The 20447-nt window shown below is 37.1% G+C and overlaps 1 protein-coding gene across 2 annotated transcripts in view; it reads left to right on the top strand.

Moving 5' to 3' along the window:
• Positions 1-20447, top strand: part of chrm3a (cholinergic receptor, muscarinic 3a) — a 72683-nt gene that overhangs the window by 16430 nt on the left and 35806 nt on the right. The window contains exon 2 of one of the 2 annotated variants that reach the window (XM_056768774.1): positions 3436-3557. The exons of the other annotated variant lie outside the window; for it this stretch is intronic. The gene's annotated coding sequence lies outside the window, so the exon portion shown is untranslated. The remainder of the gene's footprint in view (positions 1-3435; positions 3558-20447) is intronic. 2 annotated transcript variants of the gene reach the window in all.

Here is a 20447-nt window from a genome sequence, read left to right as displayed (position 1 = left end):
TTTAATTCTCAGATTGCTCCAAACCGGTATACATCTCTTTGTTCTGCTGAACACAAAGGAAGATATTTGGAAGAATGTCAGTAACCAAACAGATCTCATCCCCCATTTTCTCCTGTAGAAATGATCTTCCCTAAAATGTGAATAAATGTTGGAGGAGATCTGTTTGGTTACTAATATTCTTTCAAATGAACAGAATGAGGTGAACTTTCCCTTTAAGGACCAAAAAAGGCCAGGGATGGGGCCCACATTAAACCCAAAGGTGGCTAACCTAAAAACCCACTAAAATGATACATAGTACAACATTTAATAATAATTATAATCATTTTATTTTATATAGCGCCTATATAATGGTGATATAGCGCCTATAAATTGAATAGTTTTTATTGTGAATGAAAGAACTGAATCTATATCCATGCTCGTGTAATTTTTTATATCTGATAGTTGCTTACTGTAACAGGGCTTGTGGTCCTAAATCGAGATGGGATTCTACTGTGGGTCTTAATATAAACTTTATAAAAAAATTATTAACACTGGAGCTGGAATGCTGGTGGAATGCAAGGACCATTAAATGTACTAAATATGGCCACTTTTGTGACGTCTCTTATATATTCAAAGGAATACAGCAGCATTTTATGAGAAAGGTACATTTAAGCCCAACAGGTAAACTGCATCAGCGTTTTTAAATCCTGGCACTTTCGTCTGCCGTGAAATAACATCTGTTTCATATTAAATATCATCTGTATCAGAATTGATGATTTAGACAAAGCCCTGTGCTCATTGTCATGGGTAGGATAGGGTATTTTCCAATCTTTGGAAATGTGTTTAGATGGAACATACCAGATCTTTGAAAATTCTGTGCGTGGGTTAAGTGCGGCACATGCTGTTTCATGTGGTATGACATCTGCAAAGAAACTATGCTAGACTTTTCTCAACCATTTGTGCAATTTAATTCCAAGTTCATTTTATGTATGTATCACTTTCCCACAAGTAAACACTGTAATCGCAGGTGAATTATATTACCAATGTCCAAATACTGTTTGTGACCCCTGTGGTAACATTGTTAACAGATGCTTTCCTTTATTCATTTTACTTTGTTTACTAAAGGTGGCCACAAGGCAAAATCTCTCCTCCTGTCTCTCACCTGACTTATTCAAGCCCATACTTTGTCTTGTAATGTAAATAGCAAGGACACACAGGACACTACTAAATAATGAGGTGAATTTCAAAAAAACCTGCTCCGCTGCAAGTGTCACAGCTGTTTCTTTTGCTTTGTTTGAAGCTAGCGTGATCTGTCCTGTCATGCTCGGTTTGTTGGGTTCCGTGTCAGACTTGGTTTTAGGTCTGACGTGAGCAGAAATTGTGTGTCCCAGGTAATTTTTCAAAGCCAGGTTGTGTCCCGGGTTCATCTTCTAAAAAAAAGTGATGTATAATCTGTGTTCAGGTGAGAAGATGAAATACGTTCTACCTTGATCAACCTATTTGTTTTCTCATAATTCACTAAAAATGTACTTTGCCCAGTCATAGAACAGGGTCATTTGTTCTCTTTTATACATGTGTTTAAATGATTAAATGTGATGTTAAATAATGTATTATTAGTATTAGTAGCTTTATTAGTATTAGTGTATTATTAGTAGCTGTGTTCCACCATCATATTTTTTCCTAAAGAAATTAAATATTACATAAAATATTCTTAAAATGCAGACATCTGAATTAATCTGGAAAACTGAATGTTTTTCTTTCTGAAAGCCTGTGTTACTTCTGATAGCACAATGCGATTTATTTAAACAAACGATTAGTCTCATTGAATGTTTATCACTCAAAGAATTATAGCAAAATTGACATTATTGAACTGAAAATGGCTTGATATTAATCAACTGTTGCAGATCATTCTACAGATCACAAAAGCATGAGTTAGAGACAGCAAGTTAGTACTCGGTATTTGTTGACTTCTGTCAGTGAGAAAATGCGCTGTAGTTCAAATAAACAGACATGAATGATGCTAATAATGATCCTTTCAGAGGGAATGTTTGTATACCATTAGGAATATGTTGCTGATTCCAAATCCCTGTTATTGAGCTTTCACAGAGAATGAGTCTGTTCGTGCCGAATTCTAGCTCATTGACCACACGTAACCTTGATGAAGTCACCAGGGAATCTGTTTTCATGACCGGCTCTGGAACGTTCCTTTTGAAAGTTTAAATAATGACGGACAGCTTGTTGAAGTCATGTTTAATATGGACAAAATGAAAAAGACGAAGTTCTACAAGTTTACACTCAAAGCAGTGAACCGCAGAGACGCCGGGCTGGCCTTCCTCTCGGTCCCTTTACACAACATCATTATTTCAAGCACATCATAATCAGTTCAATTTATGGGCATTATTAAGATGGTCATGTGAGCCTGACTCGCTATGATAAAACCACGCTGTATGCCTTTTCCCATAGCGGATGCTTCTGTCAGTATGGAGGGGCCGCCTTTGTGGAGTCATATAAATCATTTCCATTAGTCCTGTTTGAGCGCTGCGGTGGTCCATTGTTTGGCTCATTCTGGGTCTTAACCAAGAGGGAGATGCTCATACCTTTTGCATGTTAAGAGACTTGATAGCTGATATATTCTTTCTGTTTTCGCTCATTCTTTTACTTTATTATTCGAAAGGATTTCATTCTTGATGGATTCTCATTAATACCTCTATTATCCGTTTCGTCCGGGCTATTGTGCTTAGTTGATACTTGAACCCCACGTCCCGCTCAGTAGTCAAAAAAGAATTCCCTTCTGATAAGATAACAGGAAAATGAAAATGATATTTATGTCATTGTAGAAATGCAAAGCCGAATAATATCTTTAAGAAGTAGTTTTGTTACACCATACAGTGAATGTGTTGTATAAATGAACTGCTAAGATATGCGTTTCTATCTATTTGTGAATTCAAATGTTAATGAATTTTCTTTAATAATGACTCACTCCTGCCACTCATCTCCGCACTTTTGATCCCACTGGTGAAGAGCAAATGATAATTGTACCACCTAATGAGGAGAAATTCTCAACCCGATATTGAATTGCATATTAGATTTGCTCAATATGAGACCTCATTGTGAGGTACAGCTGTAAAAAAAGCCACCCTATGGAGTTACTGTTTCAAGGCTTCCTTTTACAAGTGCTGTGAGATATGTCAGTAGTTTAAGAAACAAAACGAATAGCGTTGCATTCTCTATTTGTCTGAAATGTGCTGAAATTATTATTCTCTGCAATGCACATCAAGCTCCAATGAAACTTTTATCTCTGAACAAAGATTGATAAAAGTTAAAATGTTCAGACGATGGTTGATGGAAAACATCGGGATGTATTTTTGAATACAAATGAGAGCTACACTTCAGACTTGAATTCTTCGGATCAAACAGTCAGACTGGGAATGTGTGTTTTTGTTTGTGTGACTGCAGGTTCCGGGAATTATGAACCTGTTTGATGTCCTGTCTCCATGCCAACTGGAGCCTCAGGTAGAGGCGTACCTGAGCCCTCTGGTGAGAAGGTGACCTCTTTTAACCAAGCCAAACTCCGGAGGGTGAGTGATCTGAATTAATGTCCCTTTATAGCACTCCTCATCTTTTCATACAGTGCCCCCAAATAGTATCTGGGCACCTAGGACTCAGTTAAAAATGCATGAATGTCACTGCAAAAGATAACAGAACGTCAAAAAGATTGACATCTGCAAACAAATATTGCTCACTTCTTATCCCAGAGAGATTTTGAGAGGCAGTGATGTATGAAGTCAACTTTACCCAGATGTATTAGCAAAGAGGTATATGGGCATGTTCAATTTTTTTATTATTCTTTATTTTTTATCTTATAAAACGTATACACCTATTTGTGAAATTACATGTTTTATATTGTGCGAATTTACACAAATACACGTATATTCAATTTCTGTTTATCTTTAAAATATGCCAACGCATTTCTTTTTCTAATAACTAAGTGTTCAACAACGTTTGGGGGTCAGTTTTTATATATTCTTTTATTTGTTCTTAACCACGAAACTGTTATTCTGCTCTGGTGCTTGTCTCGTGCTCAACGGCTATTAGACGTTTAATAGATTCAATTAAAGCTAATGCGATGGAAGCTTTCTGTAGAAAATTCAATCAACAAGTTTTGTTTTCCTACGAAGGAAGAAATCTTTTGTCATGCACATTATTCATGCATATGCACTAAATGGGATCTTCTCCTACGCGTCAGTCGGTCTTTATACCTGGCTATGAGGTCAAGTAGACAGACATGATAATGTGCCGGTATATTCAAACCCACATCAGTGATTGGTCTTTGTCTGTCAGAACGACCTTTCTCACCCTCTCTCTCTCTGTGCATGGGTGTTCTGGTTAGCGGGCCTTCACTGAAATCTTAATTATGGTCCTGTCAAACTGAAAGAATTAAATGTTTCGATCTGGAGGCATATTCATTGAACGGCAACATCAAAATCGACCCATCATTAACACTTTCCGAGGAGCACGACTTACATCGAGCCATATATCTGTGTGTGCGTAATACTGGGAATAGATGAGATTTATGATTGTATATGGATATGGATTGGTCATCAGTACAGAGGAGCTCTTTTGCTGCCCTTACCAAAAAGTTACTTGCATTGGTTCTATCAAGGCGTTTTAAAAAAATACCGCTTGGATTTATGTCATCATAATATGATATAACCTCTTGGTCAAACATTCATTGTGGTAAAATGTAAAAATATTGGTAATACCATGGAATTAGTGTTAGCTGCTGAGGGTTAGTTTGATCGCATCTGGGCAGTCTTACATGGGATTTTCGGTATATTTTTCTTTACTCAGTGTTGATGCGTGTTGGACACTCAAATAAATATTTCAAGGGTGAGATACACAGAGAAGCCAAACAGATCACGTCTAGGCGTTATTATCCACCTGTTCGTTCCATAAGCAAGAAATTAGACCGTATTAGACAGAAATTGTGATATTTTGGGTTGGTTAATCTGGCTAAAAGCATACGCATTCTTGACTGCTTTCTGTTTTCTTGATCAGATTTTGGATGTTTGTGCAACATGATTAAAGTTAACATTCTTTAATCCTCCTTTGACCTGCTGCAAACACCATTGAAATAATTATGATCATCTTGCTCGGGTCTAAATCATTTTTTGAAAGGCTGCGTTATTTATACATTTCATCTGGATGAATTGGTTTTTATGAATTTAAATGACCTGGGTCAGTCTGTGTACTCGCAGGAAGATCAGAGGTCTGTCAAATTGGATTTAGTGTAGTGTCACTCAGACAGAAAAATGAAAAACAAGTAATGCATGAAGTTGAATATGTTTATAAGCGTAAAGTTGAAGTAAGGACTGATCTATACAGCAGTAACTTGTGTGCTTGTCTGTGGTTGTGTAAGTAGAGCAGTAAGAGGCTACAAATGTGTAAATGAACATTCATACGTGCATTTATTTTGAATATACACACAGAGCTGGGGTATTTTTAACACATGCGTTTGGTCAAAAAGAGATGAACCCGCCAAATTAAACCCAGAAAATGGACCACACAATGCGTTAAACCAACCCAGCATAGGTTCATTTACAACCCAATGGTTGAAAATAGCATTTTTAGAGTGTATATTTATACAAAATATGTGTTCCAGTTATATAATATTGACATCTATTTACTTTTATATTATTTAAGTTGTAATGTAGTAACATAAATATTTTTTAAACATATGCTTCTGTTCAAAGTTTTAAAGTCACCACTGAAAAAAACAATTACTTGGATTAACTTTTTAGATTTTTGTGTTATTTGCTTAGTTTTTTTTGTAAATTGACCTAATTTATGTATTAATTTGTTTAATTCCTTACAGTAAATCATATTCGTTTATTTTTTGTACTCGCTTACTGTTTCCTCTTCTCAGAATTTAAGAAAATTCTTCATAACTATGTAATGACACACTATATGATTTTTTTGTGACTAAAGAAATTCTAAATAAAGCAAAACCTGAAAAAAAGTGTATTTTCGGCATTGTCATTTTTATAGAAATAATCTCCTGGAAATTCTTCATCTAACTTCAGTACTGTACGTCTCACCCTGATATACTTTAATACAGTATTGTATTTCCTCCCATCTATGCTGGCTGCTTTTCTTCATTATTCAGTCATGCATTTCAAAAACAGTTTAATTACATAACATTTTTGTTTTGTTTCAGACTTTTCAGACATTTACTGTAAGCATGTGTCTTTAGATCAAACCTTTCATCTACTGACCCTAAACTTTTGACCTGCGTGCGTATTTATTATAGAACAGAAACCTTGTCCCAGGCCTGGTAATGAGAGGGTCCCATTAAACTTGTTTTTACACAGCAGTTTGTATGGTAGTTTGGTGCCTCCTCTGCCCCTTGAATTCCAGCGGCATCCCTGGTTGTGAGCCCACTGTGACACTCATCCCGGTCTAACGTTTTTCTGTTTTATTGACAGCCTTTTTGATGTCTGGCTTCTCTTTCAACCCCCTTAGAGCATCTTTTCATCTTCTCCTTATCTAGTATATTGTCCACTCTGTGCCGAGATATGGTCCGAGCTCCCCACACAGTTGACCGTACTTCATACAGATAAGGCTAACAAGTATCGGCTGTTCTGTTGGATTAGGGTGTCAGCACATATCTCGTAAACGGGATTCTCTTGTGCCTCCAGTCAGTGCCAGCACAGAATAAATCTCAGGATTGCTCTTCATATCTCAAATGAAACCGTGCCATTCTAGCCGACTCATTTGATATACAGAAGACCTCCCCCACACCTGCCTGTGTCCTCCAGGTGTGTATGTGTGTTTGCCCGAGTGATTCCATCCTTTATCAGATATTAATTAACAGCCTGAACGGGGCAGACTGGAGGGTGGGAGAGCGTCCAGTGGGGAGAGAAGATGGATTGCGGCGGACAGAATTGCAACCGAGCAGAAAAGGAAGAGGGCGGAGAGCAGTTGATAGGCAAGCGTGTCTGAGATGGGTTTTAATTGGCTATTTGTATACAGGCTGCGGGGATTGTACCTGCCTGTCAACATACTCAACGTAGAGCAAGATCTAAGTGTGTGGATGAGTTTGTGTGTGTGCGAGTGTGTGTGTGTTTAATGGACATATGAATACTGACATATTTAAAATAAAGTGTTCGTAAAATCACCTTAAAAATTGATAAAGTAAAGTTTAATTACCAACCCCCATGTCAAAACCTGTATGATTAACTTTCATCTTCAGAACACAAAAGAAGATATTTTGAAAATTGGACCCCATTGACTTCCATTGTATGTAAAGAGAACCACTGAGACATTTCTCAAAATATCTTCTTTTGTGTTCCACAGACAACATGAGGATGAATAAATAATAGAATATTAGTTTTCACCAAGTTCATTTTTTCCTTTTTCTAAGTTTTGTATTTTCAATTCTCTACTATACAGTAGTAAATACATTTGTCCATAAAAATTCTGTATAACATATAATTTACTACAATAGACCGCAGTAAAATTCTTGTGTACTATTGTACAGTATATTTGAACATGAATATAGTAAATATTAAAGTATACTATAGTGTTTATACATTTACTACAAGTTAATTATTTTATCATCTGGTTCAAATTAAGCTGACCTTTTTTTTGGCGAGTGGTCGCGAAGACCTATGTGCTTCAGCTTGTATGACAGTAGCTTAACACAAACTATACAAAGCTTTTAAAATAAACGTAGAACTACTCTGGGGATGAAGTTCATGTGCTCATGTTCTTTTATTGTACGATACAGACAAATCGATGAGAGTCACGCTTGTAACATGTTAAAGTGTGCAACTCATTCACTCATAGAAACGCAGAATAAGCATTTAAATAGTAGAATTCTGTTTTCGTGATTACTTCATGTTTTTCCAAATCGCGCAGATCAGAGGGCTCTAGATCAACAAGGTTTAATCGCCAAACGAACAAAAAAGGTTGCGCCATTACTTAACCTCACAGATGAAAAAGAAAAACGACAAATGCACTTCACACAAACAAGTGTCTCTGTCTAATACAACTACCAAACTGTATTGCACCTGTGCTACACTATTACATTTATTCGTTGCACAGACCGATTTTTTTCATAATATGTACAGCCTTGTGGATCATTTATTGTCTTTTGTCATGTTACAGTAAGAACTTCCTGTTTATGTGTGGACCGTTCACTAACCATGTTAAAAAGCTTTTTGATGTTGCTCTTTGTAAATGTAAATTCTCTGGTAGGCAAAAACTAATTTGACTCTCTCTGCTTGATTAGACTCAGAAATAAGCAAAACTTTATCACAGCAGTGCATGCATAATGCACAATTTTGGCCCTGTGTTGCCCAAAGCCACATTCAGTGAGAACTTTATGATGCTCAGCCAATCACAACTCTGCATCTTCTTAATTCTGACAGGGGGAAAGAGAAAGCCCAAAGACATTACGATACAGGACACACTGTCACCACAAGCATCATCCCTCCATAAAAAAATATTAATAGTGTTAAAATTGGTCATTATTGAACAAGCCGAATAATTTTGGTTTATCTTTGTCGGTCACGCTTGCTACACTCTGTGTTTTTGCCTCACAAGGAACTGCGGCGTAAAGCTTGTGCCAGGATAGCGGCTCTAACAGACCGGGAATAATCACATTGAAATCCTGACCTGCATGAATAAATAGGCCTAGCATTGAACAGAGTGTGCTGGAAATTGTGTTTACGTGACTCTGCTAAATGCCTCCCAATGCTGGAATGTTCTGATGGTAATTCTGCCTTCTGCAAAGATCAAGTCTCATTTATCATTGTTCCTTAGCTCAGTAGGTGGAGCGTGGGGATAGCGGTCCCTGGGTGACAGGTTTGAATCCCATGGAATGCAATGATAATACTAATAGCCAAATGGATAGATGTTCAAATGCTTTATATGATGAAAAAATTGTGTTGTGAAAATCTGAGCAAAGATATAACACATGAGTGCCATGGTGTTGCTCTTTTTTTGTAGGTGGTTGCTTACTAGCCCAAATCGTAAAAGATAGCATGCATATAAGTGGACGTAACACACAGTTTCTGCCAATCTCATATTAAGTACCCATAGTATTGCATACTTTGTATCTTCATATCTAGAGTCTTTTAGTTTGATCACATTTATGAAAGACAGATACAGCTGAACAATTATTTCCGAAAACAGATGACCTCCTACACGAGTGGGGGGGGATGTGGTACTTGGGGGGTTGGAACTATAGCACGTGCTCACCTTAAAGCCCATTGCACATCCAATCCGAAATTTGCGCACGTTAAAATCAAATACGACCTCATGTTGTGTCAATCATATTTACACACTACCTCCGATATTTTCATCCGTCATAAAGAAAATTCGGACCGGGATTAGATTTTCTGCTTTTTTTCGCATCTGTCAAGCATTTTGAGTGGTCTTTGTAACAATTCAGAGACACCGTACAAACGAGAGCCAAATACGAAAAAACGCATATTAAAATTTAGGAGTGTATGTGCAAAGAACTTAACAAAACAAATACATATGACTCAGTTTCCCTTACAGCGTGTGATTCATGTCCGGCATTTGTTAGTGCTATCAGTTTCAAATGATCTCCAAATCCAGCGTTATATCCACCGTTTATATAACATTCCTTTCCAAAATACCGTGAACAAATAAACACAGCTGAATTTCGAGAACGCACTGCTCTCTCTCTCTTGCTTCAGCTGGTTGACGTATGTACATGCTCCTTCTCCCGCTCTCCCTGGTTGACGCGTGGGCGTGCTATTTCTTCTTGCCCTGGCGGGTTGAATTGTGGGCATGCTTTTCCGGGAGAATTGTTGTTACGAAACGGATTTTAATATTCAAAAAAAACTTTTGGGATTAACGAACACTTGGGGAGTGTATCGAGCACTGAAATACTACGTCATATGTCCAACTCGTTTTTTGACAAGCAAGATAAGCCATCACGTTTAACATTGTAAAGAAGTCTGAATGCATGAAACACTGTGGCACCTCGCCTTTAAAACTTGTAAGCTGTTTTCCAAAGTCTGTTTTTGTAAAGGTACAAAATGTTTAATTCTGTCACCATTTACTCACTCAAAAGGTGTTCCAAATCTGTATATTGAGGGCTATTGTAATTTAAAGGGACAGTTCACCCAAAATAAAAAATTCTTTCATGAAGATAACAGTCTTGTCATTTTAAACCTGCAAGTCTTTCATTCTTCTGCACAATACAAACGAAGATATTTTGAAGAATATTGATAGCCGAACAGTGGTGGTAACCATTTACTTACATCTATTGTTTAGACATAAAACCAGTGCAAGTGACTGGGTATCGGTGTGGTTCGGTTACCAACATTCTTCAGTTTATCTTCTTTTGTGTTCTGCAGAAGAAATTAACGCTCGTTTGAAATAAGTATAATTTTTATTTTTGGGGGACTTATCCTTTGTGTTCTTTTATCCTTTATCTTCTTTTGTGTTCTTTTGTGTTCTCTTTCCTATATCTTCTTTTGTGTTCTGAAGAAGAATGTAACGCTGGTTTGAAATAAGTATAATTTTTATTTTTGGGTGACCTATCCCTTTAAGAAGTACAGTTTTGTACTTTTTTTTCTGGGAATCAAACACACGACCTTTGCGCTGCCCTCAAATAAGCTACATGAACGCTTGCCTTAGCCATCACTACTAATTTTAGATGTCTGTTCTCCATTGTAAATGGTAGTTTGAATCAATTTCAGAAAAGCAGAGAAACTACAAATGTCTGTTTGTCTGGGTTACGTACGGGGCTGGAACAAAAATATCGACATGGAAGAAAGGTCAGAGCATCACAGTTGTACAACACTGGCCGAAGACATGCAACAAACCCATTTGAATATGCTACATTTCCATAGACAAGTCACATAACAGATGGTGGTTAATGAAGTCAGATTATTCGTTTGAAATGAGAGAGAGAGACAAAGATAATGGTGGGTGCTAGCGTGCGTGTTGTAATTGAAGTTTCTTGAGGCGTAGAATTGAATCTGTTCTGAAAAAACCTTATGTTGTGTCTCGAGAGGTGAATCCCTCATCTGCACAGGTGCCTTCAGTCGCACCTGTTTTCTTTTCATCCACCTGGATGGAGCTCAATGTCCGCGTGTGTCCCTCTCTCTCTTCAATATCCTCTTTTCTCTATTCACCTTCTCATCGGCTTTGTGCACACAATTTGGCAGGTGCTACAATGCTGGTGAGAAATGACTTTGTGTGTGTGTTTCTTATAATCTTTAACAGAAGACAGTTTTTGGGTGATTTCAAGAGAGTTCAATATATCCGTCACTCAAACAGCATCAATTCCTGCCACTCTTTCTAGTTCAGTTAAAGTTTATTCAGCCATTTGTTTGGCATCACCCCCTCCTCTCCTCGCAGAGGTTTCATCTTATCTGTGTTTTGTCAGACAGCTGTGGTGTCTGATAATTAAGCTGAAGCACTTTGGCAAATTGTAGAACACAGTTTGACAGACTGCATCTCTCCCTGGATGCTTTCACTTTTGATTCAAGCGAACATGATTTTACGAAATGAACAAAATTTGCGGTTCACATGACGGATCTTCAGTGGAGTATTTATAGCATGTTGCAGTGGATTCCAGGAGTTCTCCTGGTTCATTTCATTCGGCTGAATGAACAGGCCGGTTGAGCTCATAGCGGTGTGCGGTGAGGCAGAGAAATGGACACGCGTGGTGGAATGCGTTATAGATACAGTGCATTTAATGCGATGGACTGTAGCTTTAATTCTTATAAGACAGTATGTGCCGCAACCTAAAATGCTTAAATTCCTTCTCACATTCTGCACGCATTAAAACGATAATAAAATTGAAAGCTTCTACTTTTGTGCCTACATTCTTTGGGTGAAGTATTCCTTTTAGGACCTCATGAAATGGTTTGACAAGCGTAATTTCTTTCCTGCGGTGATGCATTTCCTATTGAAAATGGGAGTTGGGGCGTAACATATCGAAAGGCTTGTCTCTTTCTTTAAATTATGCATTGAGTTTAAGACACAGCTGACAAAACCACAGTAGGTATATGTCTTCGCAGCATATTGGCAAAGGAAATAAGTTTGATTGGAGTGAAGAACTTGGTTTGCTCCCTGTTTTTGCTTGTCGGCAGGAGGTTTGCATACAAGATATGCCACTTTTCAACATATTTAGTCTTTTGAAGTCGTTTTTTTTGTTCAGCTTTTAAGAGTTGGCTTCAAAGCTGATACATATGAGCTAATGCCTTCATTGTTTTTTTTTAATCCTTTAATTCTGTTTTCAACTGTGTAAATTGAAACAACAATTAATATATCAATCATTCATATTTTGCTGTAATTCCCATTGTTTGTGTATACTGATTGCATACAGTACACATGTCTTGAGTCTTTTTCTGTGTACATGTCTTCTTGCAAAGCCTCGATCAATACTAAAGGAGAATCTCTGTCCTTGTAATATAATATTAATGGCAGATAGTACAGTGTTCTTGACATGTGAAAGCAATATAAAATGAAAAAGACTTTTTCAGGTCACCGGCTGGGGATAAAATGCTTTACTCTGTCCACATATGACCGAGGTTCACCGTGATGGGTGTCATAGATCCATTTCAGAGAAAGCTAGAATGATGCTGGAGTTTCTGCTTCACTTCTGTGCATACAGAAATCCATCACCGTTTGAAACATGTTTTTATGACAAAATGGTGCTTTGAGCTGCTAAATTCTGTTTTTCATAGACCACAGATCAATCTTACATGAAATTGGAAAGTGGAAACTTTTTCTCACCTGCATTATATAATCGGACCATTATTTATTTTAAAGTACTCATTTACGAGCAAGTAAATTTTTGCCCTGGGTGGCAATCGATTTTAACATATTCGTCAATAATTCCCTACCGAGCGACTCGTTCTCTCATTTGGATATGAAATAATTTGTAATTTGTTTCTTAATGGCCCCCTCACCACCGCAGAAGTCATGAGCAGATGCCTCGGTACTGCTGTGTTAAATCAATCACATCACAGATCACGCAACCTTGTATTTCAACCCGGGTCTGACGTGAGTCCCGCCCCTCTCTGTAATGAGCGTCGTATGCGTGATGTGTTATGACATTTCACATCAGTTTAATTCACAGTAAGCAATTTGTCTCAATTTCAGTGTTCAGTATGAACAAATCGACAGGACCTGCTGAAAACGTCTTGTTAGAGATGCACCATTGTAACACTATTTTCCAAGATAACAGCGTGAATACGGCATTAATTATAAAGGCGATCATAAAAAAGTGCGTAATCGGACTGAATCATCACGATGCGGTGGAGAGATGGATTGGTAGTAATTAGCCAAACATCAGAAGGACGAAACCACAAATGACACCACACAATTATCACATTATACTAATATAAAGAACATAATGGCATCCAGCATGAAGTAAAATTATCATTGTTTATCTCTAAATACCTCTGACCGATATTACTAATCGTGATCACATTAAAAAAGATCAAGTTTTCCTTTTCAACCAGAGTCATAAGCCTGATGACATAAAGACGAGCCATTAAACATTTGCACAACTTTCACACACGGTATTAAATATTGAAAAACTAGTCCGCCACATACTTTCCCCTCCAGCACTCAGATCTGAACAGAACGCTAAATAAAAGCAAAAAGTAATGAACAAACCTTGTTTAGCACAGTAATTCCTTTAGTGAATCGGGTAATAAAACATAACAAGGGGAGCAAATCATTTATTCTCAGCGAAATTCTACAGTATAATTTGTTGAAAATAAAGATTTTAATATATGGCAGTAATTGGGATAATTATAACTGCAAGCTTGTCCGTTGTGTTAAACAGAATACATTATTCGCTGCAGGAGATGAAGTTGCACATTGTAAAAGGGATGATTCACTGAAAGTACGTTTATTTATGATGTACTTTGTGGTGAAAACCCCTCATTTTAACATTTATCTTACCCAAGAGCCCCACTGGTTTGTTATATTTATGCTTCATTCGGATGACTGCTCAAGATGAGTTAGTTTCGGTCATAATGACATATCTACAGTAGACATTTAGAAGCCACAGGTTGAGTTAGACATTCATCTTTGTGAGAGGAAGGCTTTTTTTTTAAACAGCCATTTGTGAAAAATTCCACCGATGGCACAGAATGCGAAAATGTACGATTTGTGGGATCAAAACACGGACTTTAATTGTCATGCCGTGAGTCATATGATATAAATGAGAGATCCTGATAGTGTGTTGTGTGTCTGCAGTTCCAGCAAGTCATTATGCAATATTGTCATCATCATTACTTTTTTGCAACTTCGTGATGAAAACTAATGCCTTTCATTTGCAGTGCTTCCTTTCAGAGGGAATCCCTTAAAAAATCTGAAGATCTGAATTGATGATTCTGGCTTTAATTAGTATAGCCTGTTTTAGTGATCACATCAATTCTTTACAGGCTATGCTAATCTATGCCAGAATTAGCAATGCATGTGGGACGGACTAACTCCGATCACGGGCGTCATTTTGTACTAAAACAGGAGGGCACGATGACTCTGGAAGGAGTTTCTATTGTGAATTATTGTGATTTCATATCTTCTACATATCATCTGTTGTGTTTTGTCTCTCTGTAGGACATAAAAAGTGAGGTGTCAATTTGGCCGATTTTAATCTAGATTTCTATATTTAATTGTTAGTTACAGCACAAATAAACACCCGAGATATGTAACGACAGTTTTTCCAAAAAGATGTTCCATCCAGTCTGAAAGTTTAGATTAGATTGTCCACTCACCAGAAACATGACTCAAGTAGGACCTTATACACAGAGGAACACTGTGTCCTCATCTGTCAGATAATCTATAGTTGTTATCTCCAGACTCAATGTTATGTGGAGGAGAACACCTATAAATTCATATATAAATCTCTTAGGGTCAACATCATCATTAACCCAAGGGGTCAAAGGTCATGTGTGTGTATCACCATTGAAAAGTAATTTAACACAATGGTGCACCTTTGGCGAGTCGTTATTAAACGTTTGAGTCACTACATTAAACTCTGTGTAGCATAGATGCATACAACTACCGATTTATTTCTTAAAATATTTTCTTTTGTGTTTTAAATGACACGAGGGTGAATAAATGACAACATCTTTTTTTCTAGGTGAACTATCCCAGTTCGAAATCTTATTTTTCTGTACCCTGGACATGTGAAATGTATCTCTCTGATTCTTTACAAAAGAACTTTTGCCATTTTTTCACTTTCGATCAATTATTCTCCAAGAGACAAGTGTGAATAACAGTTCCAACCCCAAAATAAATAAAAAACTGCTGATATTGTTTACTTTCCCTTGTGTTGTAACTAAGCATTTGCCGGTTGCTTCTTTCCATTAGTTTTCAGCTGTCAGAGAAGTGCACCATGTATGTATCCTAAAAGCTAAAGAAAAACTGAAATATTGCATCTGAAATACAGCCATGTGATTGCTTTGTGTGAGGAATCAGAAGTCTTTCCCCTCCAGTGACTCAAGTTCATTGAGTCATCAGCTGTGTCTGAATTTGCCCCCCATCTCCTATATAGGGCATTAAATTTGGTGTCCACCATTTTGTCCAAATTCTGAGTAAACATCTCATTCCCTACATTTGTTAACTACTTTTTACCTGCAATACATTCTCATTTTATGTACACTCTCTCACTCATTTCCCATGATACAATGCAAATTAACTGTCTGATTAGAATCAGCTGGAGGAGAGTGACCATTAATGCCACGAATGTACGTTTACACACTTGTGTTTGTTCTTGTTGACAGTTATTTTCTATTTTTTGAGAATAAACAGATTAAATGAATGTTATATATAGCAGTGTTTGAAACATATTAGGTAATTTTATTGTAATAAATGAAATAGTAAATAAATGTGTCGAACATTTGATTTGTTCTCTTTATTAAAAACTAATAGCCTTCAATAAACGTAACTTTGAAGTAAAAAATGAACTTAACCATTTTACAAAAGAATCCGTAAAGCCACACAGGTGTAATATAAGCGTTATGATGAATGTCCGCGGCAGTACTGTCAGATGAAGGTTATATTATTACCTCAGGGTCCGAAATTATTCACCTATTTTCATCCACTTCTTCCCCATATAGTGGACCATTTAGCATTCGCTATATAGGGAATAGCGCATGAGTGATTTTGCGAATTCAGACGCAGTTAACGAGTCAGATAGCTGAACATATCAATCAATCAGTTGATTCAATAAAAAAATCTAAATCAATTTGTTTACAATTTTGTTTATGAACCCTTAATTGTAGTAGAGCTATTTGTAGCTCATTTATGCTGCTTTTATGACACTTTTATGATGATTCTGTACTTTCTGTGCAAACTTTCTTCTTTGAAAGAGAATCATATCGCTTAGTAATAACATGAAGCTAAATTATGATTTCCTGCAAAATGATTCTTGTAAAGCGAAGCATTGGCATATTCTTAAACCAGTTTTTTTTTGTATAATTTGTATAATTAGCTCCTTTCACTCTTACTCTGTAATCTTTCTGAGCCAGAGGTTTCTTTTCGCAGTGGCACCCCGGAGAACTCGCCTGGGAATAGTGTCATAGTCCTTCCATTACCTACCCACAGTTTCTACTTTGCAATGTTGACAGGAGATGCTGGTCGATGCTCCCATGTGTTACTGAACCAGGAACATTTTAATAGTTTCATCTTAAATGTTACACATCAAATCTGTTTAGGGCAGCTGATCTCGGATTAGCCTGAAATGCCCATCTCTGGCTGGTAACAGATTGGCATTTGAGTGGCAGAGGAAAAGGCCAAAGGCATCTGTAGGCAGCTGGTACACACCCTTGGCATCCAGGTCCATGAATGTTAATGTGACGCTGTAAAGCCCACGGGTACCAGATCTCTCTGTCGTGAGTTCACGCACATTTACATATCCCGTCAGTCATAATTTTTGCAATTTAAAGGGACAGAGACCTAAACTGACATAGTTGAAGAACTTACCTGTATTTTTCTTGGCTCAATAGGTTATCCTTGAAGGAGTAGTTCGCCTTCAAAATGAAAATTCTGTCAACATCACGCCCTCACAAACCTGTATGTCTTCTTCTGCATAACACAAAAGATGACATTTGAAAAATGTTGGTAACAGAACAGCACAGCCCGCCATTCACTTCTATTGTAACCAATAGAAGTGAATGGTGGGTTGTTAACAACATTCTTCAAAATATCTTCTTTTATGTTCTGCGGAAGGAAGAAAGTCATACAGGTTTTAAACGACAAGAGGGTAAATAAGTGATGACAGGGGTTTAAAGTTTTGTAGCACTGGCCAAATAGTTTTAGCACAAGTATATAAAGTGCAAAGGACATAAAAATCACATTTAACCGAAGTTGCGAATGACATCTTTTCCGTATCTACTACATTTAAACGAAAATAAATAGTAGTGCGCCATTACATTACATTACATTATAGTTAACCACACACACGAACAAACGCGCTTCACACAAACAAGCGGCTCTGTTTAATGCTCGTTACTTAACTTAACTTAACTTAAATTAAATTTATTCTTAGCACAGACCGATTTTTTTCGCACATATGTCACACTGTACAGCCCTGATTATAACTGAGCTCCAAAATTATTCATGGATTTCATGAAACGTAATAGTTTCAATAGTTCACCTTCAAAACAAAAATACTGTCTCCTCAATGCAAGGAGCTCTAGCTAGACTGACCAATAGACATCAAGTTTTGACACACTTAAAGACGTAAGTTGTTAAATGAATAATAAATTTAAAGAAATATAAGAAAAAAATATATCTTCCTGGAACTATATGAAGGCTCCATGAATCATGCACCACTCGAAAAATGTGAACATTCGTTGTCACAACTCTCTCTCTCAACGGCTCTGGTTTATATGTCAACAGCACCCAGTGATGTAATAGGGAGGAGGTAGATTGGTACTTTTATTCCTACAGTAAACCCTACAAGAATGAATCAACAATATTTTATCATCTACCCAGAATCCTCTACAGCTGGCTGTTCTACTTCAAACAACTCATCACCACTTTTCCTTCTGGGTTATACCTCATATTGTGATAATGATCGTCTATCAGTTTTCCTTGTACATAAAACAGCTCTCTCTGTTCTTTTCACCCGTCGTAATGCTGTTAGTGTTTAAGTTGCTACGTGTGGGTACTCTTATCCTCTCAGCTGCCAATCTCTCGGCAGTCCTTTTTATCTTTCTGGAACTGTTTACACATTCAAAGCTAATTAACGGTGTCATACAGGGAGCCGTTTATTTGCGATTTCAGTTTTCCCCCATTTCTTTTCCCCTTGACTTCTTCAAAACGTGACTTGGTAATTTCTATGCACGCCAGGCCTTTAGTGGATATATGCTGTCTGGAATTGTTAAGACTTTTCAAGCGCCACTATTCTGTTGTGTAAAGTCAGGACTTCTAGTTCGACTTATTATGAACAGATGTGAGAGAAATATGAGGTGTTGGAATAGGATGGCCTTTTGTCTCTGTGTGTGTTTTGTTTGATTAAAATTGAGATATGAATTACACTCAAGGTGGCCATGGTTCAGTGCTGTGGGCAAAGTAAATAAGCAATTATTTGATGTTTCATCTATTTATTACCAACACGGTCAAGATGAATTTGTAGTGACTAGCCATCAAAAGTTTGTCAACAACTTTGTTAAAAAAATAGTTTTGTTTTGTATGTATAGTCGAGGGTAAGAGATTGTTTTGAGACATACAATTCAGTCTGCCAAATATGGTGTAAGAGGGGCATTACAGAAAAAACTCCAATCACTGACCTATTTCTTATTTCTTTGATAACAATGTTGTTCACTTTGACCTGATTGAAAACTGCCTTTGGTTTTATCGTTATCATCGATCTTTATCAAGTGAAGAAATCCGTGGATAAAGAGTTCTATCACTCTTTGTAAGAAAAGTTTAATTTCATTTATTTTCTCATACCCAGTGCTCTTGACACTGCATTACATAAAAGATTGATGAGTTTCCTCCTCTGAAGTAATGTTATTCATTCCTTCCGCTTTTACGTCCTCAATGAAACACTGGCAAAAAGCAATTAATATTTTTCTTTTTGATTCTGTTATAAAAAGAAAGCTTGGACCTCATCTTTTACTTTCAGCAAGAATGTGTTTGTGAAGTTGGGTATTTAAAGGCAAAATGCTGAAAACCAAATCTTAAATCAAAAGAAAAATTGAGTCAAAGATTAAATTATTGGACACAAAATATTGATTTAATAGTTTTTTTTATTTCTCTTTAGATACTTGTCAGCTTCAATGATTATTTCCTAACTAATGAAAACAAGACAATTTTTTTAAAGAGCACGTTCCCTGCGATCCCATTTTTCAACCTTTAGTTAGTGTGTAATGTTGCTGTAAGAGCATAAATAATACCTGCAAAATGATAAAGCTCAAAGTTCAGTGCCAACCGAGATATTGTCTTAAACAGAATTTGCTTTTCAAGGACTACATAGAACGGCTGGATCGGACTACGGCCCTCTACTTCCGGGGGTACATGATGTCACCATTCCGAGTGCTTTTAATAACCCTATGCCTACAGGAATGCCTCCTGATCAATCTGCTTGTTTTATTATCCAACTTGGTCCAATATAAAAAGGCAAAACTAACGCTTCTGTTAATATTGTTATTTAATATAACTGGCCTAACGCCATTCGGTCTGATGTCATTCCCCTCGCCGTAGTAGGAAAAAATCGATCTCTAATAAAGATCGAAGTTTGCTCATGCACTAATAGACCTCCATTACACATCGATCCGCATGATTTTAACTGATAAAGTGAAGTTGATGCCATTGTTACTGTTTATTGCTAAAAGCCAAAGTTTATGAGTACACGTGACATTAGAAACATGAACATCCATTGTTAAACACCAAAAAACACAATTAGAGCCTCTAAAACAACCAAAGACTGGGTCATTTAACGCTAGCAAATGTATGATGTAATGGGTTTGACTTGTTATGCTCAAGGATGTGACGTCTTAAACATGTTTCTTGTTGTTGTCCCTTTGTTTTGTTTCTTTTAATATTGTTATAATGCTTTTCACAAACGTCGTACCTCAGGTTGCTTTTCCATTTGACCCTTTGGTTCTGGTAACCTGTGCGATGTTGACTGACTCTATGGTTCATCAACAGAGGGAGAGAGAGAAGATCTGAGTGCATCCTTCAGCACTTTGAAGAATAGCTTGTAATTTCCTCAGGACAGAACCATTATGGTGGTCGTGTCTATCTGGGGTTTATAGACCCAAGAATAGCCCCACACGCACCCGAGGAAGTCTCCCATCAGCAGAAGCTCTGTGTTGCAATTGTCAGCATTTGTGCGGCCAGAGATCCGATGTCTTTTGGAAGTCTGTGTGTGAGCACAGACGCCCAAATCCCTTAGCTAACTGTTTGTTCAGTTACTATGCTGTTGAAAACGATAGAAATAGAAGCTA

The sequence above is a fragment of the Triplophysa dalaica genome, chromosome 15 (assembly GCF_015846415.1).
Source record: "Triplophysa dalaica isolate WHDGS20190420 chromosome 15, ASM1584641v1, whole genome shotgun sequence".
Classification (NCBI taxonomy): domain Eukaryota; kingdom Metazoa; phylum Chordata; class Actinopteri; order Cypriniformes; family Nemacheilidae; genus Triplophysa; species Triplophysa dalaica.
The sequence above is the reverse complement of the archived record's forward strand: the minus strand, read 5'-3'. Positions and strand labels throughout refer to the sequence as shown.